Genomic DNA, 27502 nt, shown 5'->3' with positions numbered 1-27502 from the left:
CGATGAAAACTGTACCTCACATGTGTGGGTGCACCTACCTGGCTGGCAAGGGGCAAGCCTAAAACACAAGTAACCCCAAGTCTGTTTTCATGGCGAAATCTCAGACATTCTGCCGACCGGCACAACGTACAGATATGGGCCTCGGGTGTCCAAGCCACCAAGGAAAACAGGGAACCCCATGCATTTCCGAAAAGAGGACACCCGTGGGAATCCGCAGAGTTATGATTTGCGCACATCGCCCAGATTTTATTACCCAGACAGCCTCGCAAAGTCCGAAATGTCGGGAAAAAAACACTTTTTCCGCACATTTCGCTCGACGCACCCATCAAAACACGCCCCCAACAACACATGGCCTACCGTCACACAGTCCCACAGGTGTCCCGATGAAAACGGTACCTCACATGTGTGGGTGCACCTACTTGGCCGCCAAGGGGAAAGCCTAAAACACAAGTAACCCCAAGTCTGTTTTTAGAGGGAAATCTCAGACATTCTGCCGACCGGCACAACGTACAGATATGGGCCTCGGGTGTCCAAGCCACCAAGGAAAACGGGGAACCCCATGCATTTCCGAAAAGAGGACACCCGTGGGAATCCGCAGAGGTATGATTTTTCGCCTCAGAATTTATTACCCAGACAGCCCTGCAAAGTCCGAAATGTGGGGAAAAAAACGCTTTTTCCGCACATTTCGCTCAACGCACCCATTAAAACACGCCCCCAACAACACATGGCCTACCGTCACGCGTTCCCACAGGTGTCCCGATGAAAACGGTACCTCACATGTGTGGGTGCACCTACCTGGCTGGCAAGGGGCAAGCCGAAAACGCAAGCAACCCCCAGTCTGTTTGCAGAGGGGAATCTCAGCCATTCTGACGACCGGCACAACATACAGATATGGGCCTCGTGTGTCCAAGCCACCAAGGAAAACGGGGAACCCCATGGATTTCCAAAAAGAGGACACCCGTGGGAATGCGCAGAGGTATGATTTGCGCACATCGCCCCAGATTTTATTACCCAGACAGAGCCGCAAAGTCCGAAAAGTCGGGAAAAAAACGCTTTTTCCGCACATTTCGCTCGACGCACCCATCGAAACACGCCCCCAACAACACATGGCCTACCGTCCCACGTTCCCACAGGTATCCCGACGAAAACGCTACCTCACATGCGTGGGTGCACCTACTTGTGTGGCAAGGGGCAAGCCGAAAACGCAAGCAATCCCCAGTCTGTTTGCAGAGGGGAATCTCAGACATTCTGCCGACCGGCACAACATACAGATATGGGCCTCGGGTGTCCAAGCCACCGAGGAAAACAGGGAACCCCATGCATTTCCGAAAAGAGGACACCCGTGGGAATCCGCAGAGGTATGATTTGCGCACATCGCCCCAGAATTTTTTACCCAGACAGCCCCGCAAAGTCCGAAATGTCAGGAAAAAAACACTTTTTCCGCACATTTTGCTCGACGCACCCATCAAAACACGGCCCCAACAACACATGGCCTACCGTCGCGCATTCCCACAGGTGTCCCGATGAAAACGGTACCTCACATGCGGGGGTGCACCTACCTGGCTGGCAAGGGGCAAGCCGAAAACGCAAGCAACCCCCAGTCTGTTTGCAGAGGGGAATCTCAGCCATTCTGCGGACCGGCACAACATACAGATATGGGCCTCGGGTGTCCAAGCCACCGAGGAAAACAGGGAACCCCATGCATTTCCAAAAAGAGGACACCCGTGGGAATCCGCAGAGGTATGATTTGCGCACATCGCCCCAGTATTTTTTACCCAGACAGCCCCGCAAAGTCCGAAATGTCAGGAAAAAAACACTTTTTCCGCACATTTCGCTCGACGCACCCATAAAAACACGGCCCCAACAACACATGGCCTACCGTCCCGCATTCCCACAGGTGTCCCAATGAAAACAGTACCTCACATGCGTGGGTGCACCTACCTGGCTGGCAAGGGGCAAGCAGAAAACGCAAGCAACCCCCAGTCTGTTTGCAGAGGGGAATCTCAGCCATTCTGCGGACCGGCACAACATACAGATATGGGCCTCGGGTGTCCAAGCCACCAAGGAAAACAGGGAACCCCATGGATTTCCAAAAAGAGGACACCCGTGGGAATCCGCAGAGGTATGATTTGCGCACATCGCCCCAGATTTTATTACCCAGACAGCCCCGCAAAGTCCGAAAAGTCGGGAAAAAAACGCTTTTTCCGCACATTTCGCTCGACGCACCCATCAAAACACGCCCCCAACAACACATGGCCTACCGTCCCGCGTTCCCACAGGTGTCCCGATGAAAACGGTACCTCACATGCGTGGGTGCACCTACCTGGCTGGCAAGGGGCAAGCCGAAAACGCAAGCAACCCCAAGTCTGTTTTCAGAGGGAAATCTCAGACATTCTGCCGACCGGCACAACGTACAGATATGGGCCTCGGGTGTCCAAGCCACTGAGGAAAACAGGGAACCCCATTCATTTCTGAAAAGAGGACACCCGTGGGAATCCGCAGAGGTATGATTTGCGCACATCGCCCCAGAATTTATTACCCAGACAGCCCCGCAAAATCCGAAAAGTCGGGAAAAAAACACTTTTTCCGCACATTTCGCTCGACGCACCCATTGAAACACGGCCCCAACAACACATGGCCTACCGTCCCGCGTTCCCACAGGTGTCCCGATGAAAACGGTACCTCACATGCGTGGGTGCACCTACCTGGCTGGCAAGGGGCAAGCGGAAAACGCAAGCAACCCCCAGTCTGTTTGCAGAGGGGAATCTCAGCCATTCTGCCGACCGGCACAACATACAGATATGGGCCTCGGGTGTCCAAGCCACCGAGGAAAACAGGGAACCCCATGCATTTCCGAAAAGAGGACACCCGTGGGAATCCGCAGAGGTATGATTTGCGCACATCGCCCCAGATTTTATTACCCAGACAGCCCTGCAACGTCCGAAAAGCCGGGAAAAAAACGCTTTTTCTGCACATTTTGCTCGACGCACCCATCGAAACACGCCCCCAACAACACATGGCCTACCGTCACACAGTCCCACAGGTGTCTCGATGAAAACGGTACCTCACATGTGTGGGTGCACCTACTTGGCCGCCAAGGGGAAAGCCTAAAATACAAGTAACCCCAAGTCTGTTTTCAGAGGGAAATCTCAGACATTCTGCCGACCGGCACAACGTACAGATATGGGCCTCGGGTGTCCAAGCCACTGAGGAAAACAGGGAACCCCATTCATTTCTGAAAAGAGGACACCCGTGGGAATCTGCAGAGGTATGATTTGCGCACATCGCCCCAGAATTTTTTACCCAGACAGCCCCGCAAAGTCCAAAATGTCAGGAAAAAAACACTTTTTCCGCACATTTTGCTCGACGCACCCATCAAAACACGGCCCCAACAACACATGGCCTACCGTCGCGCATTCCCACAGGTGTCCCGATGAAAACGGTACCTCACATGCGGGGGTGCACCTACCTGGATGGCAAGGGGCAAGCCGAAAACGCAAGCAACCCCCAGTCTGTTTGCAGAGGGGAATCTCAGCCATTCTGCGGACCGGCACAACATACAGATATGGGCCTCGGGTGTCCAAGCCACCGAGGAAAACAGGGAACCCCATGCATTTCCAAAAAGAGGACACCCGTGGGAATCCGCAGAGGTATGATTTGCGCACATCGCCCCAGTATTTTTTACCCAGACAGCCCCGCAAAGTCCGAAATGTCAGGAAAAAAACACTTTTTCCGCACATTTCGCTCGACGCACCCATAAAAACACGGACCCAACAACACATGGTCTACCGTCCCGCATTCCCACAGGTGTCCCAATGAAAACAGTACCTCACATGCGTGGGTGCACCTACCTGGCTGGCAAGGGGCAAGCAGAAAACGCAAGCAACCCCCAGTCTGTTTGCAGAGGGGAATCTCAGCCATTCTGCGGACCGGCACAACATACAGATATGGGCCTCGGGTGTCCAAGTCACCGAGGAAAACAGGGAACCCCATGCATTTCTGAAAAGAGGACACCTGTGGGAATCTGCAGAGGTATGATTTGCGCACATCGCCCCAGATTTTATTACCCAGACAGCCCCGCAAAGTCCGAAATGTCAGGAAAAAAACACTTTTTCTGCACAATTTGCTCAACGCACCCATCGAAACATGCCCCCAACAACACATGGCCTACCGTCACACAGTCCCACAGGTGTCCCGATGAAAACGGTACCTCACATGTGTGGGTGCACCTACTTGGCCGCCAAGGGGAAAGCCTAAAACACAAGTAACCCCAAGTCTGTTTTCAGAGGGAAATCTCAGACATTCTGCCGACCGGCACAACGTACAGATATGGGCCTCGGGTGTCCAAGCCACTGAGGAAAACAGGGAACCCCATTCATTTCTGAAAAGAGGACACCCGTGGGAATCCGCAGAGGTATGATTTGCGCACATCGCCCCAGAATTTATTACCCAGACAGCCCCGCAAAATCCGAAAAGTCGGGAAAAAAACACTTTTTCCGCACATTTCGCTCGACGCACCCATTGAAACACGGCCCCAACAACACATGGCCTACCGTCCCGCGTTCCCACAGGTGTCCCGATGAAAACGGTACCTCACATGTGTGGGTGCACCTACCTGGCTGGCAAGGGGCAAGCCGAAAACGCAAGCAACCCCCAGTCTGTTTGCAGAGGGGAATCTCAGCCATTCTGCCGACCGGCACAACATACAGATATGGGCCTCGGGTGTCCAAGCCACCGAGGAAAACAGGGAACCCCGTGCATTTCCGAAAAGAGGACACCCGTGGGAATCCGCAGAGGTATGATTTGCGCACATCGCCCCAGATTTTATTACCCAGACAGCCCCGCAAAGTCCGAAAAGCCGGGAAAAAAACGCTTTTTCTGCACATTTTGCTCGACGCACCCATCGAAACACGCCCCCAACAACACATGGCCTACCGTCACACAGTCCCACAGGTGTCCCGATGAAAACGGTACCTCACATGTGTGGGTGCACCTACTTGGCCGCCAAGGGGAAAGCCTAAAACACAAGTAACCCCAAGTCTGTTTTCAGAGGGAAATCTCAGACATTCTGCCGACCGGCACAACGTACAGATATGGGCCTCGGGTGTCCAAGCCACTGAGGAAAACAGGGAACCCCATTCATTTCTGAAAAGAGGACACCCGTGGGAATCTGCAGAGGTATGATTTGCGCACATCGCCCCAGAATTTATTACCCAGACAGCCCTGCAAAGTCGGAAATGTGGGGAAAAAAACGATTTTTCCCCACATTTCGCTCGACGCACCCATCGAAACACGCCCCCAACAACACATGGCCTACCGTCACAAAGTCCCACAAGTGTCCCGATGAAAACGGTACCTCACATGTGTGGGTGCACCTACTTGGCCGCCAAGGGGAAAGCCTAAAACAAAAGTAACCCCAAGTCTGTTTTCAGAGGGAAATCTCAGACATTCTGCCGACCGGCACAACGTACAGATATGGCCCTCGGGTGTCCAAGCCACCGAGGAAAACAGGGAACCCCATGCATTTCCGAAAAGAGGACACCCGTGGGAATACGCAGAGGTATGATTTGTGCACATCGCCCCAGATTTTACTACCCAGATAGCCCAGCAAATTCCGAAATGTCGGGAAAAAAACACCTTTTCCGCACATTTTGCTCGACGCACCCATCGAAACACGCCCCAAACAACACATGGCCTACCGTCACGCGTTCCCACAGGTTTCCCGATGAAAACGGTACCTCACATGTGTGGGTGCACTTACCTTGCCGCCAAGGGGAAAGCCTAAAACACAAGTAACCCCAAGTCTGTTTTCAGAGGGAAATCTCAGACATTCTGCCGACCGGCACAACGTACAGATCTGTGCCTCGGGTGTCCAAGCCACCGAGGAAAACAGGGAACCCCATGCATTTCCGAAAAGAGGACACCCGTGGGAATCCGCAGAGGTATGATTTGCGCACATCGCCCCAGAATATATTACCCAGACAGACCTGCAAAGTCCGAAATGTGGGGAAAAAAACGCTTTTTCTGCACATTTCCCTCGACGCAACCATCGAAACACGCCCCCAACAACACATGGCCTACCGTCCCGCGTTCCCACAGGTGTCCCGATGAAAACGGTACCCCATATGTGCGGACGCACCTACCTGGCCGTCAAGGGGAAAGCCTAAAACACAAGTAACCACAAGTCTGTTTTCAGAGCGAAATCTCAGACATTCTGCCTACCGGCACAACGTACAGATATGGGCCTCGGGTGTCCAAGCCACCAAGGAAAACGGGGAACCCCATGCATTTCCGAAAAGAGGACACCCGTGGGAATCCGCAGAGGTATGATTTGCGCACATCGCCCCAGAATATATTACCCAGACAGACCTGCAAAGTCCGAAATGTGGGGAAAAAAACGCTTTTTCTGCACATTTCCCTCGACGCAACCATCGAAACACGCCCCCAACAACACATGGCCTACCGTCCCGCGTTCCCACAGGTGTCCCGATGAAAACGGTACCCCATATGTGCGGACGCACCTACCTGGCCGTCAAGGGGAAAGCCTAAAACACAAGTAACCACAAGTCTGTTTTCAGAGCGAAATCTCAGACATTCTGCCTACCGGCACAACGTACAGATATGGGCCTCGGGTGTCCAAGCCACCAAGGAAAACGGGGAACCCCATGCATTTCCGAAAAGAGGACACCCGTGGGAATCCGCAGAGGTATGATTTGCGCACATCGCCTCAGAATTTATTACCCAGACAGCCCCGCAAAGTCCGAAATGTGGGGGAAAAAACGCTTTTTCCGCACATTTCGCTCGACGCACCCATTAAAACACACCCCCAACAACACATGGCCTACCGTCACGCGTTCCCACAGGTGTCCCGATGAAAACGGTACCTCACATGTGTGGGTGCACCTACCTGGCCGCCAAGGGGAAAGCCTAAAACACAAGTAACCCCAAGTCTGTTTTCAGAGCGAAATCTCAGACATTCTGCCGACCGGCACAACGTACAGATATGGGCCTCGGGTGTCCAAGCCACTGAGGAAAACAGGGAACCCCATGCATTTCTGAAAAGAGGACATCCGTGGGAATCCGCAGAGGTATGATTTGCGCACATCGCCCCAGATTTTATTACCCAGACAGCCCCGCAAAGTCCGAAATGTCGGGAAAAAAACACTTTTTCTGCACAATTTGCTCAACGCACCCATCGAAACACGCCCCCAACAACACATGGCCTACCGTCACACAGTCCCACAGGTGTCCCGATGAAAACGGTACCTCACATGTGTGGGTGCACCTACCTGGCCGCCAAGGGGAAAGCCTAAAACACAAGTAACCCCAAGTCTGTTTTCAGAGCGAAATCTCAGACATTCTGCCGACCGGCACAACGTACAGATATGGGCCTCGGGTGTCCAAGCCACTGAGGAAAACAGGGAACCCCATGCATTTCCGAAAAGAGGACACCCGTGGGAATCTGCAGAGGTATGATTTGCGCACATCGCCCCAGAATTTTTTACCCAGACAGCCCCGCAAAGTCCGAAATGTCAGGAAAAAAACACTTTTTCCGCACATTTCACTCGACGCACCCATCGAAACACACCCCCAACAACACATGGCCTACCGTCCCGCGTTCCCACAGGTGTCCCGATGAAAACGGTACCTCACATGCGTGGGTGCACCTACCTGGCTGGCAAGGGGCAAGCTGAAAACGCAAGCAACCCCCCGTCTGTTTGCAGAGGGGAATCTCAGCCATTCTGACGACCGGCACAACATACAGATATGGGCCTCGTGTGTCCAAGCCACCAAGGAAAACGGGGAACCCCATGGATTTCCAAAAAGAGGACACCCGTGGGAATCCGCAGAGGTATGATTTGCGCACATCGCCCCAGATTTTATTACCCAGACAGCCCCGCAAAGTCCGAAAAGTCGGGAAAAAAACGCTTTTTCCGCACATTTCGCTCGACGCACCCATCGAAACACGCCCCCAACAACACATGGCCTACCGTCCCGCGTTCCCACAGGTATCCCGATGAAAACGGTACCTCACATGCGTGGGTGCACCTACCTGGCTGGCAAGGGGCAAGCCGAAAACGCAAGCAATCCCCAGTCTGTTTGCAGAGGGGAATCTCAGCCATTCTGTGGACCGGCACAACATACAGATATGGGCCTCGGGTGTCCAAGCCACCGAGGAAAACAGGGAACCCCATGCATTTCCGAAAAGAGGACACCCGTGGGAATCCGCAGAGGTATGATATGCGCACATCGCCCCAGAACTTTTTACCCAGACAGCCCCGCAAAGTCCGAAATGTCAGGAAAAAAACACTTTTTCCGCACATTTCGCTCGACGCACCCATCAAAACACGGCCCCAACAACACATGGCCTACCGTCCCGCATTCCCACAGGTGTCCCGATGAAAACGGTACCTCACATGCGGGGGTGCACCTACCTGGCTGGCAAGGGGCAAGCCGAAAACGCAAGCAACCCCCAGTCTGTTTGCAGAGGGGAATCTCAGCCATTCTGCGGACCGGCACAACAAACAGATATGGGCCTCGGGTGTCCAAGCCACCGAGGAAAACAGGGAACTCCATGCATTTCCGAAAAGAGGACACCCGTGGGAATCCGCAGAGGTATGATTTGCGCACATCGCCCCAGAATTTTTTACCCAGACAGCCCCGCAAAGTCCGAAATGTCAGGAAAAAAACACTTTTTCCGCACATTTCGCTCGACGCACCCATAAAAACACGGCCCCAACAACACATGGCCTACCGTCCCGCATTCCCACAGGTGTCCCGATGAAAACAGTACCTCACATGCGTGGGTGCACCTACCTGGCTGGCAAGGGGCAAGCCGAAAACGCAAGCAACCCCCAGTCTGTTTGCAGAGGGGAATCTCAGCCATTCTGCCGACCGGCACAACATACAGATATGGGCCTCGGGTGTCCAAGCCACCAAGGAAAACAGGGAACCCCATGGATTTCCAAAAAGAGGACACCCGTGGGAATCCGCAGAGGTATGATTTGCGCACATCGCCCCAGATTTTATTACCCAGACAGCCCCGCAAAGTCCGAAATGTCGGGAAAAAAACACTTTTTCTGCACAATTTGCTCAACGCACCCATCGAAACACGCCCCCAACAACACATGGCCTACCGTCACACAGTCCCACAGGTGTCCCGATGAAAACGGTACCTCACATGTGTGGGTGCACCTACTTGGCCGCCAAGGGGAAAGCCTAAAACACAAGTAACCCCAAGTCTGTTTTCAGAGGGAAATCTCAAACATTCTGCTGACCGGCACAACGTACAGATATGGGCCTCGGGTGTCCAAGCCACTGAGGAAAACAGGGAACCCCATTCATTTCTGAAAAGAGGACACCCGTGGGAATCCGCAGAGGTATGATTTGCGCACATCGCCCCAGAATTTATTACCCAGACAGCCCCGCAAAATCCGAAAAGTCGGGAAAAAAACACTTTTTCCGCACATTTCGCTCGACGCACCCATTGAAACACGGCCCCAACAACACATGGCCTACCGTCCCGCGTTCCCACAGGTGTCCCGATGAAAACGGTACCTCACATGTGTGGGTGCACCTACCTGGCTGGCAAGGGGCAAGCCGAAAACGCAAGCAACCCCCAGTCTGTTTGCAGAGGGGAATCTCAGCCATTCTGCCGACCGGCACAACATACAGATATGGGCCTCGGGTGTCCAAGCCACCGAGGAAAACAGGGAACCCCATGCATTTCCGAAAAGAGGACACCCGTGGGAATCCGCAGAGGTATGATTTGCGCACATCGCCCCAGAATTTATTACCCAGACAGCCCTGCAAAGTCCGAAATGTGGGGAAAAAAACGATTTTTCCCCACATTTCGCTCGACGCACCCATCGAAACACGCCCCCAACAACACATGGCCTACCGTCACACAGTCCCACAGGTGTCCCGATGAAAACGGTACCTCACATGTGTGGGTGCACCTGCTTGGCCGCCAAGGGGAAAGCCTAAAACAAAAGTAACCCCAAGTCTGTTTTCAGAGGGAAATCTCAGACATTCTGCCGACCGGCACAACTTACAGATATGGCCCTCGGGTGTCCAAGCCACCGAGGAAAACAGGGAACCCCATGCATTTCCGAAAAGAGGACACCCGTGGGAATACGCAGAGGTATGATTTGTGCACATCGCCCCAGATTTTACTACCCAGATAGCCCAGCAAATTCCGAAATGTCGGGAAAAAAACACCTTTTCCGCACATTTCGCTCGACGCACCCATCGAAACACGCCCCAAACAACACATGGCCTACCGTCATGCGTTCCCACAGGTGTCCCGATGAAAACGGTACCTCACATGTGTGGGTGCACTTACCTGGCCGCCAAGGGGAAAGCCTAAAACACAAGTAACCCCAAGTCTGTTTTCAGAGCGAAATCTCAGACATTCTGCCGACCGGCACAACGTACAGATATGGGCCTCGGGTGTCCAAGCCACCAAGGAAAACGGGGAACCCCATGCATTTCCGAAAAGAGAACACCCGTGGGAATCCGCAGAGGTATGATTTGCGCACATCGCCTCAGAATTTATTACCCAGACAGCCCTGCAAAGTCCGAAATGTGGGGGAAAAAATGCTTTTTCCGCACATTTCGCTCGACGCACCCATTAAAACACACCCCCAACAACACATGGCCTACCGTCACGCGTTCCCACAGGTGTCCCGATGAAAACGGTACCTCACATGTGTGGGTGCACCTACCTGGCCGCCAAGGGGAAAGCCTAAAACACAAGTAACCCCAAGTCTGTTTTCAGAGCGAAATCTCAGACATTCTGCCGACCGGCACAACGTACAGATATGGGCCTCGGGTGTCCAAGCCACTGAGGAAAACAGGGAACCCCATGCATTTCCGAAAAGAGGACACCCGTGGGAATCTGCAGAGGTATGATTTGCGCACATCGCCCCAGAATTTTTTACCCAGACAGCCCCGCAAAGTCCGAAATGTCAGGAAAAAAACACTTTTTCCGCACATTTCACTCGACGCACCCATCGAAACACACCCCCAACAACACATGGCCTACCGTCCCGCGTTCCCACAGGTGTCCCGATGAAAACGGTACCTCACATGCGTGGGTGCACCTACCTGGCTGGCAAGGGGCAAGCTGAAAACGCAAGCAACCCCCCGTCTGTTTGCAGAGGGGAATCTCAGCCATTCTGACGACCGGCACAACATACAGATATGGGCCTCGTGTGTCCAAGCCACCAAGGAAAACGGGGAACCCCATGGATTTCCAAAAAGAGGACACCCGTGGGAATCCGCAGAGGTATGATTTGCGCACATCGCCCCAGATTTTATTACCCAGACAGCCCCGCAAAGTCCGAAAAGTCGGGAAAAAAACGCTTTTTCCGCACATTTCGCTCGACGCACCCATCGAAACACGCCCCCAACAACACATGGCCTACCGTCCCGCGTTCCCACAGGTATCCCGATGAAAACGGTACCTCACATGCGTGGGTGCACCTACCTGGCTGGCAAGGGGCAAGCCGAAAACGCAAGCAATCCCCAGTCTGTTTGCAGAGGGGAATCTCAGCCATTCTGCCGACCGGCACAACATACAGATATGGGCCTCGGGTGTCCAAGCCACCGAGGAAAACAGGGAACCCCATGCATTTCCGAAAAGAGGACACCCGTGGGAATCCGCAGAGGTATGATATGCGCACATCGCCCCAGAACTTTTTACCCAGACAGCCCCGCAAAGTCCGAAATGTCAGGAAAAAAACACTTTTTCCGCACATTTCGCTCGACGCACCCATCAAAACACGGCCCCAACAACACATGGCCTACCGTCCCGCATTCCCACAGGTGTCCCAATGAAAACGGTACCTCACATGCGGGGGTGCACCTACCTGGCTGGCAAGGGGCAAGCCGAAAACGCAAGCAACCCCCAGTCTGTTTGCAGAGGGGAATCTCAGCCATTCTGCGGACCGGCACAACATACAGATATGGGCCTCGGGTGTCCAAGCCACCGAGGAAAACAGGGAACTCCATGCATTTCCGAAAAGAGGACACCCGTGGGAATCCGCAGAGGTATGATTTGCGCACATCGCCCCAGAATTTTTTACCCAGACAGCCCCGCAAAGTCCGAAATGTCAGGAAAAAAACACTTTTTCCGCACATTTCGCTCGACGCACCCATAAAAACACGCCCCAACAACACATGGCCTACCGTCCCGCATTCCCACAGGTGTCCCGATGAAAACAGTACCTCACATGCGTGGGTGCACCTACCTGGCTGGCAAGGGGCAAGCCGAAAACACAAGCAACCCCCAGTCTGTTTGCAGAGGGGAATCTCAGCCATTCTGCCGACCGGCACAACATACAGATATGGGCCTCGGGTGTCCAAGCCACCAAGGAAAACAGGGAACCCCATGGATTTCCAAAAAGAGGACACCCGTGGGAATCCGCAGAGGTATGATTTGCGCACATCGCCCCAGATTTTATTACCCAGACAGCCCCGCAAAGTCCGAAAAGTCGGGAAAAAAACGCTTTTTCCGCACATTTCGCTCGACGCACCCATCGAAACACGCCCCCAACAACACATGGCCTACCGTCCCGCGTTCCCACAGGTGTCCCAATGAAAACGGTACCTCACATGCGTGGGTGCACCTACCTGGCTGGCAAGGGGCAAGTCGAAAACGCAAGCAACCCCCAGTCTGTTTGCAGAGGGGAATCTGAGCCATTCTGCCGACCGGCACAACATACAGATATGGGCCTCGGGTGTCCAAGCCACCGAGGAAAACAGGGAACCCCATGCATTTCCGAAAAGAGGACACCCGTGGGAATCGGCCGAGGTATGATTTGCGCACATCCCCCCAGAATTTTTTACCCAGACAGCCCCGCAAAGTCTGAAATGTCGGGAAAAAGACACTTTTTCGGCACATTTCACTCGACGCACCCATCAAAACACGCCCCCAACAACACATGGCCTACTGTCACTTGTTCCCACAGGTGTCCCGATGAAAAAGGTACCTCATATGCGTGGGTGCACCTACCTGGCTGGCAAGGGGCAAACCGAAAACGCAAGCAACCCCCAGTCTGTTTGCAGAGGGGAATCTCAGCCATTCTGCCGACCGGCACAACATACAGATATGGGCCTCGGGTGTCTAAGCCACCAAGGAAAACGGCGAACCCCATGCATTTCCAAAAAGAGGACACCCGTGGGAATCCGCAGAGGTATGATTTGCGCACATCGCCCCAGAATTTTTTACCCAGACAGCCCTGCAAAGTCCGAAATGTGGGGAAAAAAACGCTTTTTCCGCACATTTCGTTCGACGCACCCATTAAAACACGACCCCAACAACACATGGCCTACCGTCACGCGTTCCCACAGGTGTCCCGATGAAAACGGTACCTCACATGTGTGGGTGCACCTACCTGGCCGCCAAGGGGAAAGCCTAAAACACAAGTAACCCCAAGTCTGTTTTCAGAGCGAAATCTCAGCCATTCTGCCGACCGGCACAACGTACAGATATGGGCCTCGGGTGTACAAGCCACTGAGGAAAACAGGGAACCCCATGCATTTCCGAAAAGAGGACACGCGTGGGAATCCGCAGAGGTATGATTTGCGCACATCGCCCCAGAATTTTTTACCCAGACAGCCCCGCAACGTCCGAAATGTCAGGAAAAAAACACTTTTTCCGCACATTTCGCTCGACGCACCCATCAAAACACGGCCCCAACAACACATGGCCTACCGTCCCGCGTTCCCACAGGTGTCCCGATGAAAACGGTACCTCACATGCGTGGGTGCACCAACCTGGCTGGCAAGGGGCAAGCCGAAAACGCAAGCAACCCCCAGTCTGTTTGCAGAGGGGAATCTCAGCCATTCTGCGGACCGGCACAACATACAGATATGGGCCTCGGGTGTCCAAGCCACCGAGGAAAACAGGGAACCCCATGCATTTCTGAAAAGAGGACACCCGTGGGAATCCGCAGAGGTATGATTTGCGCACATCGCCCCAGAATTTTTTACCCAGACAGCCCCGCAAAGTCCGAAATGTCGGGAAAAAAACACTTTTTCCGCACAATTTGCTCAACGCACCCAATGAAACACGCCCCCAACAACACATGGCCTACCGTTCCGCGTTCCCACAGGTGTCCCGATGAAAACGGTACCTCATATGAGTGGGTGCACCTACCTGGCTGGCAAGGGGCAAGCCGAAAACGCAAGCAACCCCCAGTCTGTTTGCAGAGGGCAATCTCAGCCATTCTGCCGACCGGCACAACATACAGATATGGGCCTCGGGTGTCTAAGCCACCAAGGAAAACGGGGAACCCCATGCATTTCCAAAAAGAGGACACCCGTGGGAATCCGCAGAGGTATGATTTGCGCACATCGCCCCAGAATTTTTTACCCAGACAGCCCTGCAAAGTCCGAAATGTGGGGAAAAAAACGCCTTTTCCGCACATTTCGCTCGACGCACCCATTAAAACACGACCCCAACAACACATGGCCTACCGTCACGCGTTCCCACAGGTGTCCCGATGAAAACGGTACCTCACATGTGTGGGTGCACCTACCTGGCCGCCAAGGGGAAAGCCTAAAACACAAGTAACCCCAAGTCTGTTTTCAGAGCGAAATCTCAGACATTCTGCCGACCGGCACAACGTACAGATATGGGCCTCGGGTGTCCAAGCCACTGAGGAAAACAGGGAACCCCATGCATTTCCGAAAAGAGGACACCCGTGGGAATCCGCAGAGGTATGATTTGCGCACATCGCCCCAGAATTTTTTACCCAGACAGCCCCGCAATGTCCGAAATGTCAGGAAAAAAACACTTTTTCCGCACATTTCGCTCGACGCACCCATCAAAACACGGCCCCAACAACACATGGCCTACCGTCCCGCGTTCCCACAGGTGTCCCGATGAAAACGGTACCTCACATGCGTGGGTGCACCTACCTGGCTGGCAAGGGGCAAGCTGAAAACGCAAGCAACCCCCAGTCTGTTTGCAGAGGGGAATCTCAGCCATTCTGCGGACCGGCACAACATACAGATATGGGCCTCGGGTGTCCAAGCCACCAAGGAAAACAGGGACCCCATGTATTTCCAAAAAGAGGACACCCGTGGGAATCCGCAGAGGTATGATTTGTGCACATCGCCCCAGATTTTATTACCCAGACAGCCCCGCAAAGTCCGAAAAGTCGGGAAAAAAACGCTTTTTCCGCACATTTCGCTCGACGCACCCGTCGAAACACGCCCCCAACAACACATGGCCTACCGTCCCGCGTTCCCACAGGTGTCCCGATGAAAACGGTACCTCACATGCGTGGGTGCACCTACCTGGCTGGCAAGGGGCAAGCCGAAAACGCAAGCAACCCCCAGTCTGTTTGCAGAGGGAAATCTCAGCCATTCTGCCGACCGGCACAACATACAGATATGGGCCTCGGGTGTCCAAGCCACCGAGGAAAACAGGGAACCCCATGCATTTCCGAAAAGAGGACACCCATGGGAATCCGCTGAGGTATGATTTGCGCACATCGCCCCACAATTTTTTACCCAGACAGCCCCGCAAAGTCTGAAATGTCGGGAAAAAAATACTTTTTCCGCACATTTCACTCGACGCACCCATCAAAACACGCCCCCAACAACACATGGCCTACCGTTCCGCGTTCCCACAGGTGTCCCGATGAAAATGGTACCTCACATGTGTGGGTGCACCTACCTGGCCGCCAAGGGGAAAGCCTAAAACACAAGTAACCCCAAGTCTGTTTTCAGAGCGAAATCTCAGACATTCTGCTGACCGGCACAACGTACAGATATGGGCCTCGGGTGTCCAAGCCACCGAGGAAAACAGGGAACCCCATGCATTTCCGAAAAGAGGACACCCGTGGGAATCCGCAGAGGTATGATTTGCGCACATCGCCCCAGAATTTTTTACCCAGACAGCCCCGCAAAGTCCGAAATGTCGGGAAAAAAACACTTTTTCCGCACAATTTGCTTGACGCACCCATCGAAACACGCGCCCAACAACACATGGCCTACCGTTCCGCATTCCCACAGGTGTCCCGATGAAAATGGTACCTCACATGCGTGGGTGCACCTACCTGGCTGGCAAGGGGCAAGCCGAAAACGCAAGCAACCCCCAGTCTGTTTGCAGAGGGGAATCTCAGCCATTCTGCCGACCGGCACAACATATAGATATGGGCCTCGGGTGTCTAAGCCACCAAGGAAAACGGGGAACCCCATGCATTACCAAAAAGAGGACACCCGTGGGAATCCGCAGAGGTATGATTTGCGCACATCGCCCCAGATTTTATTACCCAGACAGCCCCGCAAAATCCGAAAAGTCGGGAAAAAAACACTTTTTCCGCACATTTCGCTAGACGCACCCATTGAAACACACCCCCAACAACACATGGCCTACTGTCCCGCGTTCCCACAGGTGTCCCGATGAAAACGGTACCTCACATGTGTGGGTGCACCTACCTGGCTGGCAAGAGGCAAGCCGAAAACGCAAGCAACCCCCAGTCTGTTTGCAGAGGGGAATCTCAGCCATTCTGCCGACCGGCACAACTTACAGATATGGGCCTCGGGTGTCCAAGCCACCGACGAAAATAGGGAACCCCATGCATTTCCGAAAAGAGGACACCCGTGGGAATTCGCAGAGGTATGATTTGCGCACATCCCCCCAGAATTTTTTACCCAGACAGCCCCGCAAAGTCCGAAATGTCGGGAAAAAAACACTTTTTCCGCACATTTCACTCGACGCACCCATCAAAACACGCTCCCAACAACACATGGCCTATCATCACGCGTTCCCACAGGTGTCCCGATGAAAATGGTACCTCACATGTGTGGGTGCACCTACCTGGCTGGCAAGGGGCAAGCCTAAAACACAAGTAACCCCAGGTCTGTTTTCATGGCGAAATCTCAGACATTCTGCCGACCGGCACAAGGTACAGATATGGGCCTCGGGTGTCCAAGCCACCAACGAAAACAGGGAACCCCATGCATTTCCGAAAAGAGGACACCCGTGGGAATCCGCAGAGGTATGATTTGCGCACATCGCCCAGATTTTATTACCCAGACAGCCCCGCAAACTCCGAAAAGTCGGGAAAAAAACGCTTTTTCCGCACATTTCGCTCGACGCACCCATCAAAACACGCCCCCAACAACACATGGCCTACCGTCACACAGTCCCACAGATGTCCCGATGAAAACGGTACCTCACATGTGTGGGTGCACCTACTTGGCCGCCAAGCGGAAAGCCTAAAACACAAGTACCCCCAAGTCTGTTTTCAGACGGAAATCTCAGACATTCTGCCGACCGGCACAACGTACAGATATGGGCCTCGGGTGTCCAAGCCACCAAGGAAAACGAGGAACCCCATGCATTTCCGAAAAGAGGACACCCGTGGGAATCCGCAGAGGTATGATTTGCGCCTCAGAATTTATTACCCAGGCAGCCCTGCAAAGTCCGAAATGTGGGGAAAAAAAAGCTTTTTCCGCACATTTCGCTCGACGCACCCATTAAAACACGCCCCCAACAACACATGGCCTACCGTCACGCGTTCCCACAGGTGTCCCTTTGAAAACGGTACCTCACATGTGTGGGTGCACCTACCTGGCTGGCAAGGGGCAAGCTGAAAACGCAAGCAACCCCCCGTCTGTTTGCAGAGGGGAATCTCAGCCATTCTGACGACCGGCACAACATACAGATATGGGCCTCGTGTGTCCAAGCCACCAAGGAAAACGGGGAACCCCATGGATTTCCAAAAAGAGGACACCCGTGGGAATCCGCAGAGGTATGATTTGCGCACATCGCCCCAGATTTTATTACCCAGACAGCCCCGCAAATTCCGAAAAGTCGGGAAAAAAATGCTTTTTCCGCACATTTCGCTCGACGCACCCATCGAAACACGCCCCCAACAACACATGGCCTACCGTCCCGCGTTCCCACAGGTATCCCGACGAAAACGCTACCTCACATGCGTGGGTGCACCTACTTGTGTGGCAAGGGGCAAGCCGAAAACGCAAGCAATCCCCAGTCTGTTTGCAGAGGGGAATCTCAGACATTCTGCCGACAGGCACAACATACAGATATGGGCCTCGGGTATCCAAGCCACCGAGGAAAACAATGAACCCCATGCATTTCCGAAAAGAGGACACCCGTGGGAATCCGCAGAGGTATGATTTGCGCACATCGCCCCAGAATTTTTTACCCAGTCAGCCCCACAAAGTCTGAAATGTCAGGAAAAAAACACTTTTTCCGCACATTTCGCTCGACGCACCCATCAAAACACGGCCCCAACAACACATGGCCTACCGTCGCGCATTCCCACAGGTGTCCCGATGAAAACGGTACCTCACATGCGGGGGTGCACCTACCTGGCTGGCAAGGGGCAAGCCGAAAACGCAAGCAACCCCCAGTCTGTTTGCAGAGGGGAATCTCAGCCATTCTGCGGACAACACAACATACAGATATGGGCCTCGGGTGTCCAAGCCACCGAGGAAAACAGGGAACCCCATGCATTTCCGAAAAGAGGACACCCGTGGGAATCCGCAGAGGTATGATTTGCGCACATCGCCCAAGAATTTTTTACCCAGACAGCCCCGCAAAGTCCGAAATGTCAGGAAAAAAACACTTTTTCCGCACATTTCGCTCGACGCACCCATAAAAACACGGCCCCAACAACACATGGCCTACCGTCCCGCATTCCCACAGGTGTCCCGATGAAAACAGTACCTCACATGCGTGGGTGCACCTACCTGGCTGGCAAGGGGCAAGCCGAAAACGCAAGCAACCCCCAGTCTGTTTGCAGAGGGGAATCGCAGCCATTCTGCGGACCGGCACAACATACAGATATGGGCCTCGGGTGTCCAAGCCACCAAGGAAAACAGGGAACCCCATGGATTTCCAAAAAGAGGACACCCGTGGGAATCCGCAGAGGTATGATTTGCGCACATCGCCCCAGATTTTATTACCCAGACAGCCCCGCAAAGTCCGAAAAGTCGGGAAAAAAACGCTTTTTCCGCACATTTCGCTCGACCCCCCCATCAAAACACACCCCCAACAACACATGGCCTACCGTCCCGCGTTCCCACAGGTGTCCCGATGAAAACGGTACCTCACATGCGTGGGTGCACCTACCTGGCTGGCAAGGGGCAAGCCGAAAACGCAAGCAACCCCCAGTCTGTTTGCAGAGGGGAATCTCAGCCATTCTGCCGACCGGCACAACATACAGATATGGGCCTCGGGTGTCCAAGCCACCGAGGAAAACAGGGAACCCCATGCATTTCCGAAAAGAGGACACCCGTGGGAATCCGCCGAGGTATGATTTGCGCACATCGCCCCAGAATTTTTTACCCAGACAGCCCCGCAAAGTCTGAAATGTCGGGAAAAAGACACTTTTTCGGCACATTTCACTCGACGCACCCATCAAAACACGCCCCCAACAACACATGGCCTACCGTCACGCGTTCCCACCGGTGTCCCGATGAAAACGGTACCTCACATGTGTGGGTGCACCTACCTGGACGCCAAGGGGAAAGCCTAAAACACAAGTAACCCCAAGTCTGTTTTCAGAGCGAAATCTCAGACATTCTGCCGACCGGCACAACGTACAGATATGGGCCTCGGGTGTCTAAGCCACCGAGGAAAACAGGGAACCCCATGCATTTCTGCAAAGAGGACACCCGTGGGAATCTGCAGAGGTATGATTTGCGCACATCGCCCCAGAATTTTTTACCCAGACAGCCCCGCAAAGTCCAAAATGTCGGGAAAAAAACACTTTTTCCGCACAATTTGCTCAACGCACCCATCGAAACACGCCCCCAACAACACATGGCCTACCGTTCCGCGTTCCCACAGGTGTCCCGATGAAAACGGTACCTCATATGCGTGGGTGCACCTACCTGGCTGGCAAGGGGCAAGCCGAAAACGCAAGCAACCCCCAGTCTGTTTGCAGAGGCGAATCTCAGCCATTCTGCCGACCGGCACAACATACAGATATGGGCCTCGGGTGTCTAAGCCACCAAGGAAAATGGGGAACCCCATGCATTTCCAAAAAGAGGACACCCGTGGAAATCCGCAGAGGTATGATTTGCGAACATCGCCCCAGATTTTATTACCCAGACAGCCCCGCAAAATCCGAAAAGTCGGGAAAACAACACTTTTTCCGCACATTTCGCTCGACGCACCCATTGAAACACGCCACCAACAACACATGGCCTACTGTCCCGCGTTCCCACAGGTGTCCCGATGAAAACGGTACCTCACATGTGTGGGTGCACCTACCTGGCTGGCAAGGGGCAAGCCGAAAACGCAAGCAACCCCCAGTCTGTTTGCAGAGGGGAATCTCAGCCATTCTGCCGACCGGCACAACATACAGATATGGGCCTCGGGTGTCCAAGCCACCGAGGAAAACAAGGAACCCCATGCATTTCCGAAAAGAGGACACCCGTGGGAATCCGCAGAGGTATGATTTGCGCACATCGCCCCAGAATTTTTTACCCAGACAACCCTGCAAAGTCCGAAATGTCAGGAAAAAAACACTTTTTCCGCACATTTCGCTCGACGCACCCATTGAAACACGCCACCAACAACACATGGCCTACCGTCCCGCGTTCCCACAGGTATCCCGACGAAAACGCTACCTCACATGCGTGGGTGCACCTACTTGTGTGGCAAGGGGCAAGCCGAAAACGCAAGCAATCCCCAGTCTGTTTGCAGAGGGGAATCTCAGACATTCTGCCGACAGGCACAACATACAGATATGGGCCTCGGGTATCCAAGCCACCGAGGAAAACAATGAACCCCATGCATTTCCGAAAAGAGGACACCCGTGGGAATCCGCAGAGGTATGATTTGCGCACATCGCCCCAGAATTTTTTACCCAGACAGCCCCACAAAGTCTGAAATGTCAGGAAAAAAACACTTTTTCCGCACATTTCGCTCGACGCACCCATCAAAACACGGCCCCAACAACACATGGCCTACCGTCGCGCATTCCCACAGGTGTCCCGATGAAAACGGTACCTCACATGCGGGGGTGCACCTACCTGGCTGGCAAGGGGCAAGCCGAAAACGCAAGCAACCCCCAGTCTGTTTGCAGAGGGGAATCTCAGCCATTCTGCGGACAACACAACATACAGATATGGGCCTCGGGTGTCCAAGCCACCGAGGAAAACAGGGAACCCCATGCATTTCCGAAAAGAGGACACCCGTGGGAATCCGCAGAGGTATGATTTGCGCACATCGCCCCAGAATTTTTTACCCAGACAGCCCCGCAAAGTCCGAAATGTCAGGAAAAAAACACTTTTTCCGCACATTTCGCTCGACGCACCCATAAAAACACGGCCCCAACAACACATGGCCTACCGTCCCGCATTCCCACAGGTGTCCCGATGAAAACAGTACCTCACATGCGTGGGTGCACCTACCTGGCTGGCAAGGGGCAAGCCGAAAACGCAAGCAACCCCCAGTCTGTTTGCAGAGGGGAATCGCAGCCATTCTGCGGACCGGCACAACATACAGATATGGGCCTCGGGTGTCCAAGCCACCAAGGAAAACAGGGAACCCCATGGATTTCCAAAAAGAGGACACCCGTGGGAATCCGCAGAGGTATGATTTGCGCACATCGCCCCAGATTTTATTACCCAGACAGCCCCGCAAAGTCCGAAAAGTCGGGAAAAAAACGCTTTTTCCGCACATTTCGCTCGACCCCCCCATCAAAACACACCCCCAACAACACATGGCCTACCGTCCCGCGTTCCCACAGGTGTCCCGATGAAAACGGTACCTCACATGCGTGGGTGCACCTACCTGGCTGGCAAGGGGCAAGCCGAAAACGCAAGCAACCCCCAGTCTGTTTGCAGAGGGGAATCTCAGCCATTCTGCCGACCGGCACAACATACAGATATGGGCCTCGGGTGTCCAAGCCACCGAGGAAAACAGGGAACCCCATGCATTTCCGAAAAGAGGACACCCGTGGGAATCCGCCGAGGTATGATTTGCGCACATCGCCCCAGAATTTTTTACCCAGACAGCCCCGCAAAGTCTGAAATGTCGGGAAAAAGACACTTTTTCGGCACATTTCACTCGACGCACCCATCAAAACACGCCCCCAACAACACATGGCCTACCGTCACGCGTTCCCACCGGTGTCCCGATGAAAACGGTACCTCACATGTGTGGGTGCACCTACCTGGACGCCAAGGGGAAAGCCTAAAACACAAGTAACCCCAAGTCTGTTTTCAGAGCGAAATCTCAGACATTCTACCGACAGGCACAACGTACAGATATGGGCCTCGGGTGTCCAAGCCACTGAGGAAAACAGGGAACCCCATGCATTTCCGAAAAGAGGACACCCGTGGGAATCCGCAGAGGTATGATTTGCGCACATCGCCCCAGAATTTTTTACCCAGAGAGCCCCGCAACGTCCGAAATGTCAGGAAAAAAACACTTTTTCCGCACATTTCGCTCGACACACCCATCAAAACACGGCCCCAACAACACATGGCCTACCATCCCGCGTTCCCACAGGTGTCCCGATGAAAACGGTACCTCACATGCGTGGGTGCACCTACCTGGCTGGCAAGGGGCAAGCCGAAAACGCAAGCAACCCCCAGTCTGTTTGCAGAGGGGAATCTCAGCCATTCTGCGGACCGGCACAACATACAGATATGGGCCTCGGGTGTCCAAGCCACCAAGGAAAACAGGGACCCCATGGATTTCCAAAAAGAGGACATCCATGGGAATCCGCAGAGGTATGATTTGCGCACATCGCCCCAGATTTTATTACCCAGACAGCCCCGCAAAGTCCGAAAAGTCAGGAAAAAAACACTTTTTCCGCACATTTCGCTCAACGCACCCATCGAAACACGCCCCCAACAACACATGGCCTACCGTCCCGCGTTCCCACAGGTGTCCCGATGAAAACGGTACCTCACATGCGTGGGTGCACCTACCTGGCTGGCAAGGGGCAAGCCGAAAACGCAAGGAACCCCCAGTCTGTTTGCAGAGGGAAATCTCAGCCATTCTGCCGACCGGCTCAACATACAGATATGGGCCTCGGGTGTCCAAGCCACCGAGGAAAACAGGGAACCCCATGCATTTCCGAAAAGAAGACACCCATGGGAATCCGCTGAGGTATGATTTGCGCACATCGCCCCAGAATTTTTTACCCAGACAGCCCCGCAAAGTCTGAAATGTCGGGAAAAAAACACTTTTTCCGCACATTTCACTCGACGCACCCATCAAAACACGCCCCCAACAACACATGGCCTACCGTCACGCGTTCCCACCGGTGTCCCGATGAAAACGGTACCTCACATGTGTGGGTGCACCTACCTGGCCGCCAAGGGGAAAGCCTAAAACACAAGTAACCCCAAGTCTGTTTTCAGAGCGAAATCTCAGACATTCTGCCGACCGGCACAACGTACAGATATGGGCCTCGGGTGTCCAAGCCACCGAGGAAAACAGGGAACCCCATGCATTTCCGAAAAGAGGACACCCGTGGGAATCCGCAGAGGTATGATTTGCGCACATCGCCCCAGAATTTTTTACCCAGACAGCCCCGCAAAGACCGAAATGTCGGGAAAAAAACACTTTTTCCGCACAATTTGCTTGACGCACCCATCGAAACACGCCCCCAACAACACATGGCCTACCGTTCCGCGTTCCCACAGGTGTCCCGATGAAAATGGTACCTCACATGCGTGGGTGCACCTACCTGGCTGGCAAGGGGCAAGCCGAAAACGCAAGCAACCCCCAGTCTGTTTGCAGAGGGGAATCTCAGCCATTCTGCGGACCGGCACAACATACAGATATGGGCCTCGGGTGTCCAAGCCACCAAGGAAAACAGGGACCCCATGGATTTCCAAAAAGAGGACACCCGTGGGAATCCGCAGAGGTATGATTTGCGCACATCGCCCCAGATTCTATTACCCAGACAGCCCCGCAAAGTCCGAAAAGTCGGGAAAAAAACACTTTTTCCGCACATTTCGCTCAACGCACCCATAGAAACACGCCCCCAACAACACATGGCCTACCGTCCCACGTTCCCACAGGTGTCCCGATGAAAACGGTACCTCACATGCGTGGGTGCACCTACCTGGCTGGCAAGGGGCAAGCCGAAAACGCAAGCAACCCCCAGTTTGTTTGCAGAGGGAAATCTCAGCCATTCTGCCGACCGGCTCAACATACAGATATGGGCCTCGGGTGTCCAAGCCACCGAGGAAAACAGGGAACCCCATGCATTTCCGAAAAGAGGACACCCATGGGAATCCGCTGAGGTATGATTTGCGCACATCGCCCCAGAATTTTTTACCCAGACAGCCCCGCAAAGTCTGAAATGTCGGGAAAAAAACACTTTTTCCGCACATTTCACTCGACGCACCCATCAAAACACGCCCCCAACAACACATGGCCTACCGTCACGCGTTCCCACAGGTGTCCCGATGAAAACGGTACCTCACATGCGTGGGTGCACCTACCTGGCTGGCAAGGGGCAAGCCGAAAACGCAAGCAACCCCCAGTCTGTTTGCAGAGGGGAATCTCAGCCATTCTGCGGACCGGCACAACATACAGATATGGGCCTCGGGTGTCCAAGCCACCAAGGAAAACAGGGACCCCATGGATTTCCAAAAAGAGGACACCCATGGGAATCCGCAGAGGTATGATTTGCGCACATCGCCCCAGATTTTATTACCCAGACAGCCCCGCAAAGTCCGAAAAGTCAGGAAAAAAACACTTTTTCCGCACATTTCGCTCAACGCACCCATCGAAACACGCCCCCAACAACACATGGCCTACCGTCCCGCGTTCCCACAGGTGTCCCGATGAAAACGGTACCTCACATGCGTGGGTGCACCTACCTGGCTGGCAAGGGGCAAGCCGAAAACGCAAGGAACCCCCAGTCTGTTTGCAGAGGGAAATCTCAGCCATTCTGCCGACCGGCTCAACATACAGATATGGGCCTCGGGTGTCCAAGCCACCGAGGAAAACAGGGAACCCCATGTATTTCCGAAAAGAGGACACCCATGGGAATCCGCTGAGGTATGATTTGCGCACATCGCCCCAGAATTTTTTACCCAGACAGCCCCGCAAAGTCTGAAATGTCGGGAAAAAAACACTTTTTCCGCACATTTCACTCGACGCACCCATCAAAACACGCCCCCAACAACACATGGCCTACCGTCACGCGTTCCCACCGGTGTCCCGATGAAAACGGTACCTCACATGTGTGGGTGCACCTACCTGGCCGCCAAGGGGAAAGCCTAAAACACAAGTAACCCCAAGTCTGTTTTCAGAGCGAAATCTCAGACATTCTGCCGACCGGCACAACGTACAGATATGGGCCTCGGGTGTCCAAGCCACCGAGGAAAACAGGGAACCCCATGCATTTCCGAAAAGAGGACACCCGTGGGAATCCGCAGAGGTATGATTTGCGCACATCGCCCCAGAATTTTTTACCCAGACAGCCCCGCAAAGACCGAAATGTCGGGAAAAAAACACTTTTTCCGCACAATTTGCTTGACGCACCCATCGAAACACGCCCCCAACAACACATGGCCTACCGTTCCGCGTTCCCACAGGTGTCCCGATGAAAATGGTACCTCACATGCGTGGGTGCACCTACCTGGCTGGCAAGGGGCAAGCCGAAAACGCAAGCAACCCTCAGTCTGTTTGCAGAGGGGAATCTCAGCCATTCTGCGGACCGGCACAACATACAGATATGGGCCTCGGGTGTCCAAGCCACCAAGGAAAACAGGGACCCCATGGATTTCCAAAAAGAGGACACCCGTGGGAATCCGCAGAGGTATGATTTGCGCACATCGCCCCAGATTTTATTACCCAGACAGCCCCGCAAAGTCCGAAAAGTCGGGAAAAAAACACTTTTTCCGCACATTTCGCTCAACGCACCCATAGAAACACGCCCCCAACAACACATGGCCTACCGTCCCACGTTCCCACAGGTGTCCCGATGAAAACGGTACCTCACATGCGTGGGTGCACCTACCTGGCTGGCAAGGGGCAAGCCAAAAACGCAAGCAACCCCCAGTTTGTTTGCAGAGGGAAATCTCAGCCATTCTGCCGACCGGCTCAACATACAGATATGGGCCTCGGGTGTCCAAGCCACCGAGGAAAACAGGGAACCCCATGCATTTCCGAAAAGAGGACACCCATGGGAATCCGCTGAGGTATGATTTGCGCACATCGCCCCAGAATTTTTTACCCAGACAGCCCCGCAAAGTCTGAAATGTCGGGAAAAAAACACTTTTTCCGCACATTTCACTCGACGCACCCATCAAAACACGCCCCCAACAACACATGGCCTACCGTCACGCGTTCCCACAGGTGTCCCGATGAAAACGGTACCTCACATGTGTGGGTGCACCTACCTGGCCGCCAAGGGGAAAGCCTAAAACACAAGTAACCCCAAGTCTGTTTTCAGAGCGAAATCTCAGACATTCTGCCGACCGGCACAACGTACAGATATGGGCCTCGGGTGTCCAAGCCACCGAGGAAAACAGGGAACCCCATGCATTTCCGAAAAGAGGACACCCGTGGGAATCCGCAGAGGTATTATTTGCGCACATCGCCCCAGAATTTTTTACCCAGACAGCCCCGCAAAGTCCGAAATGTCGGGAAAAAAACACTTTTTCCGCACAATTTGCTTGACGCACTCATCGAAACACGCCCCCAACAACACATGGCCTACCGTTCCGCGTTCCCACAGGTGTCCCGATGAAAATGGTACCTCACATGCGTGGGTGCACCTACCTGGCTGGCAAGGGGCAAGCCGAAAACGCAAGCAACCCCCAGTCTGTTTGCAGAGGGGAATCTCAGCCATTCTGCCGACCGGCACAACATACAGATATGGGCCTCGGGTGTCTAAGCCACCAAGGAAAACGGGGAACCCCATGCATTTGCAAAAAGAGGACACCCGTGGGAATCCGCAGAGGTATGATTTGCGCACATCGCCCCAGATTTTATTACCCAGACAGCCCCGCAAAATCCGAAAAGTCGGGAAAAAAACACTTTTTCCGCACATTTCGCTCGACGCACCCATTGAAACACGCCCCCAACAACACATGGCCTACCGTCCCGCGTTCCCACAGGTGTCCCGATGAACACGGTACCTCACATGTGTGGGTGCACCTACCTGGCTGGCAAGGGGCAAGCCGAAAACGCAAGCAACCCCCAGTCTGTTTGCAGAGGGGAATCTCACCATTCTGCCGACCGGCTCAACGTACAGATATGGGCCTCGGGTGTCCAAGCCACCAAGGAAAATAGGGAACCCCATGCATTTCCGAAAAGAGGACACCCGTGGGAATCACCAGAGGTATGATTTGCGCACATCGCCCCAGAATTTTTTACCCAGACAGCCCCGCAAAGTCCGAAATGTCTGGAAAAAAACACTTTTTCCGCACATTTCGCTCGACGCACCCATCGAAACACGCCCCCAACAACACATGGCCTACCGTCCCGCGTTCCCACAGGTGTCCCGGATGAAAACGGTACCTCACA

Source organism: Ambystoma mexicanum, chromosome 12 (assembly GCF_040938575.1).
Source record: "Ambystoma mexicanum isolate Mex_15411 chromosome 12, UKY_AmexF1_1, whole genome shotgun sequence".
In the NCBI taxonomy this organism is placed as follows: domain Eukaryota; kingdom Metazoa; phylum Chordata; class Amphibia; order Caudata; family Ambystomatidae; genus Ambystoma; species Ambystoma mexicanum.
The sequence above is the reverse complement of the archived record's forward strand: the minus strand, read 5'-3'. Positions refer to the sequence as shown.